General features: G+C 42.1%; 1 protein-coding gene across 1 annotated transcript in view; it reads left to right on the top strand.

Moving 5' to 3' along the window:
• mkln1 (muskelin 1, intracellular mediator containing kelch motifs) overlaps positions 1-16178 on the top strand; it is an 86402-nt gene that overhangs the window by 14744 nt on the left and 55480 nt on the right. The window lies entirely within an intron of this gene.

Genomic DNA, 16178 nt, shown 5'->3' with positions numbered 1-16178 from the left:
TGACTAAGTCACGACGCGATGGGTCTCGCTTCCCCTCCCGCCTCGTCGGACTATACGACGAAACAGTGATAAATGGCCTGTGCGCCCCCTCGTACTTCCCACTGGAAAACCACATGTCGATTCACTCTGCTCACGTGAGCTACACTGAACGTCGTGTGCAAATGTCTTCGCCTGGGTACAAAGGAGCTTTTGTCATCCTAATAGACTGCAGCAGGTGAATGTTATCACTGTAGTATGCATGTTTGTGCATGTTGGCTCCTTTCCCTCGAGAATGACGCACACATTACCTCGATCAGCAAATTGATATACTGCCACTTTATTATCATATCGATTACAAAGTGTGATTTCACGACACAACTTTGACTCACTGCATTGCGTGGCTTCGCTGTAATTGGAGCAACTTTACCGCACCAAGTCTTCCAAACACGATTTTCTCCAAGGTTCTGGCTTCATCTCAAATGCCCTCTTGCGATATTTCAATAGTTTGAATCAAAGTGGTGTGTCTTGCGCAATATAAAAGAACAGGATGTGATATTTACTCACCTCGGCCTAATTAACGTGCTAAACTACACACAAACACTTTGCGTGCGTTTCAGCTCTGAGTGTGCGTCAGCTGCAGCAGGTCGGTAGCGGGTCAAGCGGAACTGAACAATAAAATACCTTTTGATTATTATGATTTTTTAAAATACAGTTTATATGCTCCTTTTAGCGATCTGGAACTTTCTATGAACCTGTCAAAGTGGCATATGATTTAAATTTGATTAGGCGTGAGCAGGCATCTCAAAAATAAACCTTTAGGTTGAAAATGACACTTTCAGGAAACTAAAACGTAGCGATATAATTGGACAGAATCTTCCGCCACCCACGCTATGTCGGTGCAAAACATGCAATCTTATACTGCTATACTTGTGGCAGTACGGCTTGTCATAATGTTTCAAGTACCACCTGTGCGTTGCTCTCAATCACAGTCCGGCGTTTTTGTTTTGACGGAGTCCGAACGACAAACGCAGATGATGTGAGAACACTAGCGTATTGACACAAAATCAAGGAAAGACCAGGGCTACGTTTTCCTTCGATACTGCGTATGCGGTTGACAATACAAGCACCCCAACAAAGGCTAATGATTCTTCCAGCTTTGTTCAACAAAGATATCTGGAAACGACTCGGAATGTCACCCTCGTCGGATTACCTTGAAAACATAAACTTGCATGCCAAAACACCCGTCGCTAACCCCAAAAGGTACATTGTGCCTTTGCTGGGGGGAGCGTTGCGCTCCATTAAAGCGGCTGATGAGCAAAGCAGCTGCTGCTCCCTCCCCTTCGGGACCTCGCACACCCCAATTCAGCAGGGCTCGCTAACTAATCTCACATCAAAGCACACCCAATCGGTAAAATCTGCAGTGGTAGAGCCTCTGCTGTGATGTTTGCCTTTTGTGCATGTACAAACATCCCAATCAATGAGGCGCCATTAATCAGACTCACAGATTACTGTGTTTTTAAATCCTCTGAAGTGATCTTTAACCCCTGGACCAATTTTTTATTTTTTTTTCTGAAAAGGTGAAAACCGATAAATACTTTAGAAACCCAGGATTGATTTGTCGTTGAGTTTAACTGCAGACTGGGGAAAAAAGGCAGTTTGTCTTTGTCAGGGTCTCGCATGACTGCTTCTATTGACGGCATCCAGACTTGAAATTCTTGGGTGGCAGCGGTGTACGATTCCCCAGAACATTGAGTTTCCCCCCACGCAGTAGCTTCTTCTCTGATCACGCTGAATGTACAGTACGGCCCAGAAGTGCCTTCAGTATGCATTCCAAGTTGTGATATAACACTTCCAACCTGTCCTTTGTCAAAGTTGTAACATTTTGACAAATTATTTGCCCTTAACCTATGACCACTTGTTAAAACTTCCCTTTTCAGAAACATATCGAAAATAGGATATGTGTAAAACGTGTGTTGGAAAAAACAAGGCCCTAGCAGGCCTTAGTTGCCTCATAGGGGCAGTATTGTACATTCACGGTGACTGTCTCAAGTCCTCAGTAAGCTGCAGTCATATTTATCATTATTCATCTGTAATAGTCAACATAACTAGACAACAATAATTGTCAACTCCCAAAAGTCTCAGATGAGATATTTCCTTCCTTTTGCTTTACCTCGTCTCTTTCCCATAATGCAATCCCTCCTATAGTAACATTTATCTTTCCACCAGCATTCCCTCCGGCGGTCTGTTATCGATATACGCGAGTTGAGGCAAATTGGATGACATCACCTGTGTAACCTGAAACTTGCTGGCCGGGGGTGACATTGCTACCAGTGAGCAGGCAACCCGCCGGAGTGGAGTTGAATGTGCCTCTATTCAAGACGATAAAGCAAATCACACGAGTCAGTTTTTGTCTTGACAGATGAGCACAGGTGACAGTGTGTTGTGGCTTATCTTCAGCGCTCGGCGGTGCGTGAAGGCGACCCGTCAGAGGAACAAAACCGTCTGGGTTTTTTTTTTTTGTTGTTGTTGTTTTTGAGTGGCAGAAGGTGAAACCAAAAGCAGGATTAACAAAGACAGAGGGAGAAAATGGGTTTTGATGGACGATGACAGAGGGACAACAGGCCACAATAAAGTCATTTATAAACTGCTTTATTGCTAACGTGTCGCATGCAGAGAGCAGAGACTTTCAAAAGAATGTCACAAATACTGTACTTGCCTTTGGATGCTAAATTGAGCACATGAGGTTTGGGCACTCGATTCAAATGTGATGCATAGTTCTCAATATTTCATAAGAAAGTAGCAATACAGACTGATGTTGCTTCACTGGACATCCATCTTGGCGCAGCGCAACAATCCCCCAAAATACATACAGATTAGATTGACGCTGTTGTCCTAGTGATTTACCAACCTTGTTTAGTTTTACTTTTGAGAGCGATAAAACACTTGAACCTATCTTTTAGCTGTAAACAAAATACCCGTTACCTCAACAAGTAAAACTCACTGAACATCTCGCTGGGTCAATCTTTCTCTGTGAAAATTGCATTTGAGCCACTTTCGAGCCTCAAATGAAAGCAAAATAAGCGACGGGATCGCGGCATATAACCGAAACTCTGTCCAATATATGGCTGGAAGGACGTTAAACCTGCAAGGTGCGGTTCTTCATCACACATATTTTGCTCCTGCTTTGAAGGGATGACCTTGATAGGCAGAAGCTTTGCTCTGTAAACCCTGCAATATAAAGTTGTTTTCAAAGGAAATGGAGGGAGCGGGAAAAAGCAAATCCCATTTTTTTCCCTTCATGAATTGATATGTATTTATCATTTTCTATTATTTCCTCGTAAACATTGTATGACTGTCATTACACATATGAGTAATGGATCAATGTGGCAAGGTTTTATGATGTCCAGGGCAGGTGTAAATCGGTGACTAACATTCAGATTACCATGATCGGATTGACCCACAACAATGCTAGCTATAAAACGTGCAATAAAATTGGTCAATACCAGTTCCTAGCCGGAACTGGTATGTGTCGCAGGTGCGAAAATAATATTCTGCCTCGTGGCTCCTTGAAATGTCACAACATTGGAGCTTTACTCACAATGGAGCCCGCGTCGGGAGTTTGCATCTGAAATGCAAACTGCGGCACAGTGGAATAACACATGCTGACTGAGGCGCTTTCAAAATCCAGGCACTGTCTTTTATAGGTCCTAAATCGTGGACATGTCAGGGAAGAAGACAACATCTGGACCCTGAAGTAATGCTAAAAAAGCTAATCTGTCATTTTTTTCAAAGATAGATTTCATTTTGAAATAGTAAATGTTCAGATGTACTCTGCAACTTTTCTGAGAATCCCCCGACTATAATCATTCCAATCATTTAAATGAAAGCCACATGTTCCAAAAAGTCATTCACGATGGTGTTACGAAGTTAATAAGTAGATTAATCGGTGTGTGTTTCCACTGGCTCCATTTTACATCTACAAGTACTAGCTGCCAAATAATGGATGACTTGGCAACTCGGACAGGCTGATGTCAGTGTGGTTAGGACAAATTCAGAGTTAATCACCCAACTGCAGCTACTTACTGCTTGGACTGCGTGATTCTCCAGAACACTTGTGTTTGCTCTCGACCAAAAGTCAGATAAATATTTGACTAAGTCGTGGACCACCAGTGATCCTCACTGGAGTGGATGTGGATGTGTAGCACTGCCATCGGATAAGCCATGGGTGACCTCGTTATCCCTTCCATGCACCCTTAAACCTGATAACATAATAAGCTGTCCAATGTAGTAACCACCGTCGCTGAAAGGGTGTTATCTCCTGTTCGGCATTATGATCCTCATCCATGTTTTGGGGCACTGTGAGTCCTGCTGTGTGCAGAACATGGGCATGGCATGAACATGGGCAGGATACATTTAGCCTATGGCATAGATTTGGACTCGGCTGACCACTTGCCATCACACCTGTTGGTGATATCTTATCTAAAATGACTTCCAGCATGTCTGCTCATAGAGCTGGATGAGCTATCAGCCTCTGTGTACATTTACACTGAATAGTCAGCCATTCCCATTGCTTTCTCAGCTGCTCATAAACGAGTCGTGGAATGCCAGGCGCTAAGCGAACTTGTTTCACACCCAACAGCGCTAAAACTCTACTAAGTCAGTCAGTCTTTACCTCTGGGGCGCTAAATATGCTGCACTTCTGTTAAAGGAAAGACTTAGCAGCTAATCCTGTATGCATTCACCCAGAAGAGAACAAGATAGAGAAGATAATGTAAAATATAAAAGAGCAACATACCAATGGCAACTCTCACTTTAAACAGAAAACATATCCACACTTTTGAACCAAGTCCACACTTTTGTAGCTGCACATATTAGTTTCCTCCTCCGTGGTTCCTCTCTTTGCACACCGATGGTGGCCAGGGACCCGGAAAGCAACTTTCATTACCTCATGAAAACCCCCCACTGAAGCAGACAGCGGAGTCTGTCACCCCACAATGGGCCTTCCAAAAGCAGCGTCCTCATATCCCTCAAATGACTTAACAGTGTGAGGGATAAACAAAACCAGACTTGCTCATGTAACCACACAACACTCTTAGAATGCTTAATGAAAATCATTTGCAACTTACACAACACTTCCACAAGGTTCTATTGAAACAAAAAATAAATAGACACGGGAAAAAAATTGAAAGTGAGCGAGTTAACTTCACGGCGGGGGTTGACTGAAATCAAACCTGACCCGCTGCCAGGCATTTTGGTACTGCTGGCCAGTCAGACAGGAAGCACTTTAATCATGGCTTCCTGCGATTGCCTTGTTTTGTCTGCACTCTGAGACATGGAGCAGAGAGTGTTATGTTTCACATTTATTCCGCAAATAGTGGTTAAAGGTGTGCAGTCTTTTTTTTCGATGTGTGTCAGCTCGTAGGGCTCAATAGGGTTTCCACAGCTGTCATTCAATAAGTAACACGGCTTGCACCGCTCCACTGTTTTGCTTGCTCACGCGAGCGAAGGGTAGGCATTCCGACACATGGTAGCGATGTCTCGATAAAGGTCTGCCGCACTTTTTTTCCCTAATGCCCTTGTCTGCTGGATTTTTTTTCTCAACTACAACGGAATATCTCACCTCACGTGTAGAGGAACGTCCAGGCGATACAATACGCGCATTGTTGTACTCGCTGATCCGCCGTTTAGGCACATAAACCGGTTTGTTGGCTATTTCCAAATGCATTCTCATTTTATTGCTTTCTGTAGTCGAGAGCATACAGCATTATACAATCGTATTAAAATGAACACACTGAAATTTGAAAGTTAGTTCATAAAACATAATGGAATGTAATTTAACAACCATAATGGAATGTAAAATACATCCAGTGGTTATGTAAAGCGTAGTGGAAATACTATTTGTTGTTGTAGTTATGTGCCTTTTTTGGGAGTTGTCGTCGGTGAATCTTTCTGTCGTTCTACCCTGATTTGTGGCCTATAGTAACTCCTTGCGAGTGTTTTCATTTTGCATTTGTATGGTTGACGGTGATAACATTGTGCACAGTTTAAACATTTAATTCGGGGATTCTTTGGCGTATCACTAAAAGGAGCCCACACCAACGCCATCCCTATTCAGGATTTCTTTGGAAATAGGGTCACACCGAACGTTCGATATTTAATGTCCACATCACCCAATGTTCATCCTAGCAAAGACATTATAAACATAAATGCGTCTTAACCCTATAATCATTTCCTACAGGGTAGCCATTATGGGCATATCCCACAGAGTGTTGCGGTCAGTGTGACGCAGGTTTGCCGTCGTCCGTAACTTTCACACACGTCATCGCCTTCTCCGGATCGGGTTTTGCGGCTAGTCTCAAAAGCTGTTAATGTGTTTGACATTACAAGTTGCACACAGACGGGATGGTTTTTTTGGAGAGAAAAAATGTGATATTTGATTGTGTAAATGGGCTGCAATCATCAATTATTACGGTGAACTGGTTAACACCTCATAGACAGTATAAAAATACTTTGAATTGGAATGGAACATTACGCTCTTAAAATCACTTTAAATATTTACAAGCTCGTCTTTAAAATTCTTAACGATATTGATGCTACTGAACTGGTGCGGCAGGATTGTTGTGTACTGTGAGAAAAGCGTCAATCTTATCTTGTCGTGCCGAGTCTATGACCTTCCAATATCTCATTGTTGCCGTTTCTGCTTTTTGTTATGGCTTCGCATCTCAATTTCACACCTCCGTTTGTCCTTCTGTTGAGTAGTACATACATTTCTCAAGCCCCCACCTTGAAACTGTGGCGTCATACATCACTTTGGGGGGTTGGAAATCTGATTTTTGAAGGTCAGGTGTGGTGACGCCACGTTTCGAACGTGCGCCTTTTCACCTGCTTGGGTACGTTTCTCCTATTATTCCAGCTGATGACATTCTGCCTTCTGGGAAAGCCTCCCACAGTGTTCTGAGAAATCAGTAGCGTGAAAATATCAGACCGCCATGGTTTTGTTGACACATCAGTGCGCCGTGCAGGTGTCTTCAAGGTTTTGTCTCTGTGCTGCATTGGACATGGTTTAGATGGAAAACAACTACACCAGTAAGTTAGTCGCAGTCCTTATACAACACCGACGAATAGCCTTTGCCCCCCCCCCCCCAAAAAAAAAAATAATAATAATAATAAACCAACTGCATTTTAACTGGGGTGTGCAGACTTATCATGGGCACTATCTCAGCTAGCTATAGGCGCTTTGTCGGAATAAATGAGAGCTATGATGAAACTTTCAGAACTCAGTCAACACTAGCACGCATAAATAAACATCTGCTATGCATTTAGCAGTGAGGAGATTATGTCACCTATTTCAGCCCAGCTTTAAAAGTGATTCAATTAGTTTAGAAAAAAGCCAGTATGTTCATTTATCTGCATGACTGGCGGTTTTATACCCTGTGGCATTCAGTATTAGTTCACACATTGTTTACACCCGACCATTCAATTGTTCCTTTATTCAGCATCTAGTAAAACAGAGTTAAATAGTAATATTCAGTCTTACGTATGTGCCCTGTGGCTAACAGTAATATTCAGTCTCACGTATGTGCCCCGTGGCTTGTTTTTTCCACCGTGTGCTTCCATTAAAGGGAGTGCAACTATCGATGTGTAGTTGTGCAACTATTCCGTCCGGATAACTTATCTAAATTGAAAAACATCAGACCCAGCAGTCAGCCTTTTCCCATTGGGGTTTGATCCAGTGAGGGAAGCAGCGTTATCTTTCACGCGAGAGACACATTCACACAGATCCTACACCACTGCTGCAATTCCCAATTTACAGCAGCAATGACATGAAAGAAAAAAAAAGTAGATTAACAAAAAGTAGAGGAGCTGCTGTAAAGGTAGCCACTCTCATAGCACAATCTTGAAATCACAATAACATTTATAGTATGGAAGTATTTTCGCCTTGCTTCTACATTCCATGCAATTGCTGCTTTTTATGAGCTACAACCTGCAAGTGAAAAACAGGAGATTTTTACAACGTGTAATTGTGTTTTAAAGCACTTTTGCCATTGAGTAACTAACAGTGGCCCAAGGGCTGCTAAACGGGTCAATTAGCAGCCCAACAATGGCTGACTGCCGACTCGGTATTCTGTAAATGATGTCACACCCCCAACTAAAGGATTTTCGTTGTTAAACACATAAAGATTGGTCTATCTAATAACGTGGTAAAATAAATTACTAAATAATGAAACACATAGTTTCAGCCATAAGTACTGTACTACTTGCACAAGCTTTAAACATACCAGTTTAAACCTTAAACATACATCCCATACAAAATATAGCACTGAAGCAACTTACGAACACATTCACCTTACGAACGGCCGCTCGGAACGTATCTCGTTCCTAAATTGGGGACTGTCTGTGTAACTCAAAAGATGGTTATCAGAATCAGAAAGCCTTTAATCGTCCCACAATGGGGAAATTTGCAGCCAAGTTTACTTTGCACCTGACCCTTAAACTTCATGATATTTTGTGTCTCGTCACTTGGCATGTGGACTTTTGCTTTCCCATCAACTGATATGACTTCAAGTTACAACTCGGATTATCTGTCTTTGGCTTTGGAAACACACATCATCAGATCAGCTGTATCGTTATTGTGTTATTGTGTCAATACGCCTCCAAAGACCAGTACCAATATATATATATATATATATATATATATATATATATATATATATATATATATATATATATATATATAGAGAGAGAGAGAGAGAGATAGATAGATAGATATTTTTTTTTTATTCCATCTCTTTCCGATTTAACCATTTCGCTTAAAAGTAGCATCTGGCGCACCGGCAGAGCGCCTCACTTCCTTTTACGTTAATCACCGTCTTTTATCTGCCCTTTGCTGCAAACCTTGTCACCTCTCCGCAAACGGCACAATGCCCACATTGTCAAAACCATGGCGTAGAAATATGCAGGCACACAAAAGGAGGGCTTAACTTCTGACAAGCGGCTCAGCGTATCAGCCAAACCCCAAACCCCTCCTTCCCCTGAAATGCAACCTAAGCCAGGTGTGTGCAGGTACAGCTAGTTTGAATTTGGTGAGTTCATCGTAGCCAGGCTTTTGAACTTCTCTCCCTGTGATTCCCGCACAGATTACCTCAGCGCCAACGCCATCTGGGAGAGAGGTGCATTAAACTGTTTTGGAAAAGGCTATTTTGAATGTTTTTTGTCATCCTTTCTGCTGAAGCTGTCGATATTTTAAAGGCCAATTCGTATACGGTGACGTTTGCATTTCACTCGGATGAAGTTTTTGGGTACTTTTATTTATTGTTTAAAAAGAAAATAATCCAATAATATCAACATAAGTCTCCCATGCACCTGCTTCTTTGACGGTTTGAATATCAACCCGACGCATGCGTTTGCGTAACCCTGATGAATCCCGGCAATGTATAACTAGCTCGAGTGTCATTGCATAAGAAATGTATTCGCCCGGGACTTGGGATTTTGTTGCTTGGAAGTAGGGCATCAAAGAGATACTTCTACAGTCTGAATCAGCCCCGATCCGGTTGCGACAAACAATGCGATCATGACCTCACCTTTTTTTTCATAGGCTTGGGGGAGGGACGGTAAATGTTTTTTCTCATATGTCCAAAATGTAAACAAACTACTCATTGAACAATTTCAGATATATTTACCGGAATAAATGCGTGTTTGTCTGATTTTTGACCAAAGGACCAAAAAATATCACAACGCCACAATGCACATATTTGAGGTTAGATATGGGCAATAATATTTCAGACAGTTTTTCGTCATTTGCTCAGTGACTGCTGTCAATCAGAGCACATGTTTGCTCGTGTTTGTCACTGCGTACCCAAGAAGAAGGTATGTTTTTGGCAGGCGTCTACTTTTGCAGCCTTGTGCGAAAACGGGACAGAAGTGTGAGTAATCCAGCACTGGGGCTGACTAATGGCTTGAATAACATGGTGCGTTCCCTCGGGTGGCGGATAAGGCCCAGATGGTTGGCGAGGGGTTGACACGCAAGCATACGGTCTCAAGGGAGGAAGTGTTTGATGCAGGTGATGGAGGCCAAATTGCTACAATCAGCTGGAACCTTGTTGGCCAATAGCTTCCCACCCATGCAAAGCAAAGAGTTCTCGAAGAAGCTACTTTCAGCATTTGTAGAACATGGTTTGCTTTGTGAGTGCAGGCGGCATCTCTCGATTTGTTGTTTCTTTGTTGTAGTTCATTTCAGAATCAATATGAAGAGCGTATGCATTGAATCAAGTGTGTTGGAGGAGGAAGAGATATCTGGAGAGGGAGCACTCAAGAACAGGATTTAGGTACCGTGCTCTTGACATATGGATCATGATAAATTGTAACATCAGAAGTCCATTTTGTGATTCTATTCAATAATTTTTTTTCTGTCCCTACTCCCTTCATATCTTGGGTGACAAAATTATTCACCAGTCAATACAGGGCGGGATTTTCCCCGCCTTGCATCATGTCTTTAATGGGATCCTGACGTGACGGTAAGTCGCGTCATTGTCACAGGCAGGCTGTGTGGCCACAGGACAGTTTGTCAATCAAGTATTCTTGAGGCAGGCAGTTCTTGCAGCAAGGACAGGTCTCCATGTTCTCAACCGCAAGCTGATTCTGCCGATGTGCTCCCGATAGTTTTGATTTTACTTCCTGGCCACTGTCTTTTAGAATATGTCCTGAATAGTACAATATCAAACAATATCAGAATGAATCGCGATCTTCCAAGCAACGCGGCCACTCTCCAATTTCTAGTGAAGATCCCCCTACCCCACTTTCACATGTGAACTCAGCCCTGTGACATGTGGCGACCACCTGCATGGGGATGTTACAAAAGCAGTCCTTAACAGGGGTTTTATGAGCCACTGTGATTTAGGGTGTATAGTTCAGGGATCAGACCGACAAGGGTTAAGCTTTATGTCAGGTAACCTTTGGCCCACTTGTGTATTTGTGATGATTTGTGAGGAACCATTATTTAAAAAATATGAGATGGATAACATGCCGGCAGAACTTTGTGAACTATGCATTCTAAAAACATAGTCAGTCCGACGATTCTTTCTGAACATTATAAACAGGTCTGTGTGTCTCTAAGAACAAAACATCTGTGTTTGAAAATCATTTAGAAGGTGCAGGTGTACCCAAAAAAACCTCCCAGTGCATCCACAATACCCTTACATGACTTGCATGCCCCTGCTAAGCTGCCTTGAAAGAACCTTTTGATTCCTGCCTATAATGTGACATAATGAAGCTGAACATAGACAAGAGGGACCCTTCAGTGCGAGTACGACAACGAGCATGGCGGATTAGTCTCCTCTGGCCGGGGGGAGGCCTCAGACATCAACTCCCCATGTTTTAATGGAGGATTAACAGTCATTGAAAAGTAGAGACGGCCGTTTCCAATGAAAGGACCCTCGCTGACTTTGATGTCCGATGCCTGGGCGCCAGTCTGGAAATGGATCACAAGACTTGACGCAACCCACTCGACCTTGTTTAACTTTTTTTTGGATGTGTGAAAAGGGGGAGACTCAGGGCAGAGATGCAGGTCCGATTCCATTGACTGTAGGCACGATTGAGTGGTTTGGTCTTGCCCTAAAAACACCACCTGCTTGAGGTTTAGTCAAACTCTTTTTGTGATATGAACATGTCACATAAATTGTGGATTTCAGAACACGACATCAAGGTTGCTATCTTCATAAATTTTAGAAACAATTGCGTCAAGTCTTCTGCCTGAGCTTTCAAAGCGAGCAACTGAGTGAAGAGAAGTGACATTGGCGATTTGAAGCCTTTAGAGCATATGCATGTGAGATGGTACTGTACTTTTGCAGATACCTGGTACTTTGCTGGCCGAACGTTATTCCTTCCATCATCAAATTTGAACAAGCCGTCACAACAGCATACCCATTACGGGGTATGCTGACATCGCCACTTACTCAGAAATCAAAAGTGAGATTTTTTCCAATGGATTTAGACAAGACACCAACTACCGCTGTTCATTTACCAACTGTCAATAAGTCCACCAAAATAACAATCAATCACTCCGCCAGATCCCGTCCTATTGCAAACGTGACAAGTCCTTACTTGACCTCAACCATGTTTCTCGACATCTTTATCAAATTGCTGGCACTCTCAACTTTCTGCCGCATTGTGTTCAGAAGAAAAAAGTTCAGAAGATAGCAACATTGTATTGTATTGCACAAAGAAGGCTTTTATGAACAGAGTCAGGAACAACTCTCCACTTCTGAGCAACATTCAGGCAAGTAGAAGCTTATTTAGCTGTCACAACTATTTTGTGCTGGTTGAGCGATTGCAACTGCGAAATAAGCCAGCATGAAGTCCGAAGAAAGTGTTGTAACATTGAGATTCTGCTGCATGCTTGTATTGTGAAGGTCTTCTGGCGGGATATTTTAGGTCATTGTTGACTTGCAGAGCCAGAAGTAGAGGCCTTCAGTGTAGAAAAGCTTGCCGTTTGTTGAATACTAGTTTCACAGCTTCTAAGTGAACCATTTCATCTGCAGCCTTTTGATTTATGGAAGGACCCCGGAAAGCTATTAATTACCTTTTTAATGCACCCTTTATGTAAGAGCATTAATGTTACTGACAATATATTTCTGTTCTTAGTGGCAATCACATTATTGGCAGGAAATTAAATATTTACACGCCTTATTGGTTGTTTCCTTTAGCGTTGCAGCTGTGGATTACTTAAATATAAGAAATAAAAATAATATGTACCTTTGATTCTGTTTTTTTGTCACATGCTACTCTGCTTCTTTTGTAGCATAGTTAAGTTGGAGTTGCACTTTAGGACTTCAACTGCCACTTCAATGGGTTAACAAACCGGAGGCGTCAAATTAGCAAGGACAAAAAGAAAACCCTGTGGGGCAGGATTTCAAGTGACTTTTCTGTTTCAAGATGTAACAAAAGCATTACAGGATCAGGAGGAGTTGTTGAACTTCACTCAGAGCCATTGTGTTGGTTTGGAGAGTAGAGATCTGGAGGGAGGGAGTCGACCACACATCTCGATGGAATCCTCCCAACAGATGTTCTGATAAGGATCATCTTGTACGGCCTGTCGCCTTAGTGTGGATCTTTAACTCCTTTTCGTACGGCATCCCGTCTTTAAAGGCAGCCGTGGCCTGCTGAAATATTAAGACATCGGCTCAAACAATAAATCCAGGCCACAAATTGGTTTTCGGCTGAACGAATGCAGGCGTCTTATAGAACACACACGAAAAGGTGGATTCATTTCATATATGCAGCCTTGTAAACCGTCAGGCTTTCAATTGTTTTTCAGCAGGCACTCCTTGCCCTCTCCCCCCCCAAAAAAGTCTACTTCAAGACAGCAACAGCAGTGATGATATATAACGTTCTAAATCCTATTTTATTAGCCTCTGTCCTCGCGTGTTTCCACGCAAAGCTTCTTACATAACGTCTCCGTGTGACGATTTGAAGGTATGCTGACGCCCGGCTCCTGCCAAGCCGCTGAACTCAGCAGCTCCGAACGACAACCTGTAATTGGCCTGTAAATTCATTCAACAAGCAGGCCATCCGATTAGCCGGCACTGTTATGTCATTAAAAAAATCTGCTAAATACTGTGTTTACGTGGCGAGTGCTTGAGGGATGAGACTAGTTATTCCATTGTCGGGTTGTGTACAGCCCAACACTTTTTGAGCAAGTTTCCCCTAGTCAAGGCTCACTCTAAGACCATTTGAACCGCACTTGAGTTCACTTGACACCTTCATGGCACTAAGAATGCCAATAACTTCCTCACTCCGCCTTTTGTAGTTGCGCATTTGTAGATCAATGCTAATTTAGCCGTCAAAAGTCTTGTATTTAATTAACGAGACAATCATTTTCAAGTTTCGAAAGAGCAACAAATGTATCAATATTATTTTCTTTAAACAAAATCAGGGGAGAGCCTGTGATGTAAATGTACAGCCTCTTTAATTTGCTCAGTACAGTGCTTATATTGTCACATAACGGACATAACACTGAAAACACAAGAAATCTGGTGTGAATTTACATTTTTCAGGCAGAACTCCTGCTAACTCTCAGGGCTACAAAGCTACAAACCTTCTCCGAAGGAAATGAAAGCCTCCCCCTCGAACACCGCCGCAATATGTCCGAGGCCCACCACTATAACTCACTCCTACCTCTCGTAAAATATTGCTTTCACATTTTTGTTTTGTGAAGGGGGGGTTCTGCTACACAGTCCTGACTGCACAAAAACCTGCTTGCACGCTGATAACCTGCAGGCAAACTAAGCCTGGCTTTTGGTTTTTGAACTTTAAATCAATCCTCGCCATATTTCTCCTGTGAAGATTTGCTTCAGGGCACAACACGTACTCTTTGGTAGTTTTTGCTTTTGAGAGTCCTGTTAGTATGCTATCATGGAGTGAATGCTGGTTGTTTTTATATAAATATGAGAACTTAGAAACCATGCATCTCTTACCAAATGATGAATTCACCATTTCAGGCACCAGTCATGATAACCTGTAACCTGATAACATGGAAAGCAGTCCACTGTAGTAGCCACTGTCTCGGAAAGGGTTAAAATGGAATGATGTGGTATGCTTCAAGACATTATCGTTCTCGCCGGTTTTCTCAAGTAAAATGTGCGTTCTTAACTAAAGCCTGTCAATGAAAAGTACCTATGCTAATTTCTAAAACAGGAACTCTATTTTTGAATACGCTTTGCCTCATCAGTTCCCTCCCTCCAGGTATCTCTCACATTTTTACCAAGTACTTGTAAGTGTAAGTGGAACACGATGCAAATAAATTCAACTCCAATTTGCATGAGGCTGCATGTGACAATTCGACTTTTCACACCTTCCATTTTTAGCAAAGAGCAAGCAGTGTGTCGGAATGCGGTCATGTTAAAAGGGAAGCCAAGAGTCAACAGCGCGTTGCCTCCGAGCAGAGGCGTGGGAACGTGCATCACCTGAATAAACGCCTGCAGCCGTCAACTCACATTAGCATCGGTAGAACAGAGGAACTCCGAATTAGAATGAGGAAGGACATTTTGTTTTGCAGTTGTAAGTTCCCCCTTCGATCAAGTGTTGCATAAGAATATTTGTTGGTACGGTGCAGCTTAGTTTAAAAAAATAGGCTACCTGAAAAACGAATCAGTAATGAGGGAAGTTTAGTTACGCGATCCTTCCGACCGACCCTAGCCATGGGGGAAGAAATCTGCTTGGAAATGTCACAGTGGGAGTGCTGCTATCCGCCCACCCTCCTTTCTTGTTCTCCTCTTGTTGAAGAGATGGCTGTCAGAAGATGTGATGCTGATGGATGGCTGACAGGAAGCTCACCTGTCCTTGTCCGGCAATAATCGGAACCTTGAAAAAGCACAGATGGGCTGTTGACAGAGACCTTTCTGCAAGCCCACAGCAAAAAATAAATACAAATAATAGTAAAACCGGCTTGAAAATGAATACATCATGCCGATCATAATTGCGTATGATTTTTCAAGACGGAACACGTGATTCAGCTTTAATAGTCTATCTTGCACAGGTGCATCTTAAGTTAGACTTTTTTTATTTTATCTCATGATGTTTGTTTTTTCCCATTTGTATGATTTTTAAAATCAGTAATTGACCTATAGTAAATCATGTTTGGAAAATTAAAATAATGTCTATTTTTTCCCCATAAACCAACATAGATTTCTCATTAAAATGAAAATAAGATCATTTTTGTAATTTCATTCAACAGGATGTTTTTGTTACTGCAAGATTAAAAATAAAAAGCTTTAGTCAGCGTGTATGTTTCAAGACCAAAAGAATCAGGCAATTTAAAAAGATTTAGTTTCATTTAAAAAAAAAAATCTACATCCTTTTTAAATGTACTAATTAATATTAAAACACAATTATCTCACTTCATTGACATGACATGAGTCAGTTGCTGAGCTCATTTGAAACTTGTTGCTAACCAAAACAGCAGCGCTAAAAAAGAGGTCGGATACATGCAAAGATACTGGTTACTATTTTATGATTCGGTGTCCTTCGGGCTTGTAATAAAAATCCATTAGTTTTATTTCTCTCTGTAGTGTGTTTATAAGACTACATTTTCCAGCAAATGACAAATAGAGATAACGTCGCGATGGATGACTTTGTCTCTTGCACGAGCACAAGCATGCACTCCGAAACAGAGTACGTATTTTGAGTGCCATTTGTTGGTCTGT

Source organism: Hippocampus bargibanti, linkage group LG22 (genome assembly GCF_051943395.1).
Source record: "Hippocampus bargibanti isolate YZ-2025 linkage group LG22, ASM5194339v1, whole genome shotgun sequence".
Classification (NCBI taxonomy): domain Eukaryota; kingdom Metazoa; phylum Chordata; class Actinopteri; order Syngnathiformes; family Syngnathidae; genus Hippocampus; species Hippocampus bargibanti.
Note: the sequence above shows the minus strand (reverse complement) of the source record. Positions and strands in the feature narration are given on the sequence as shown.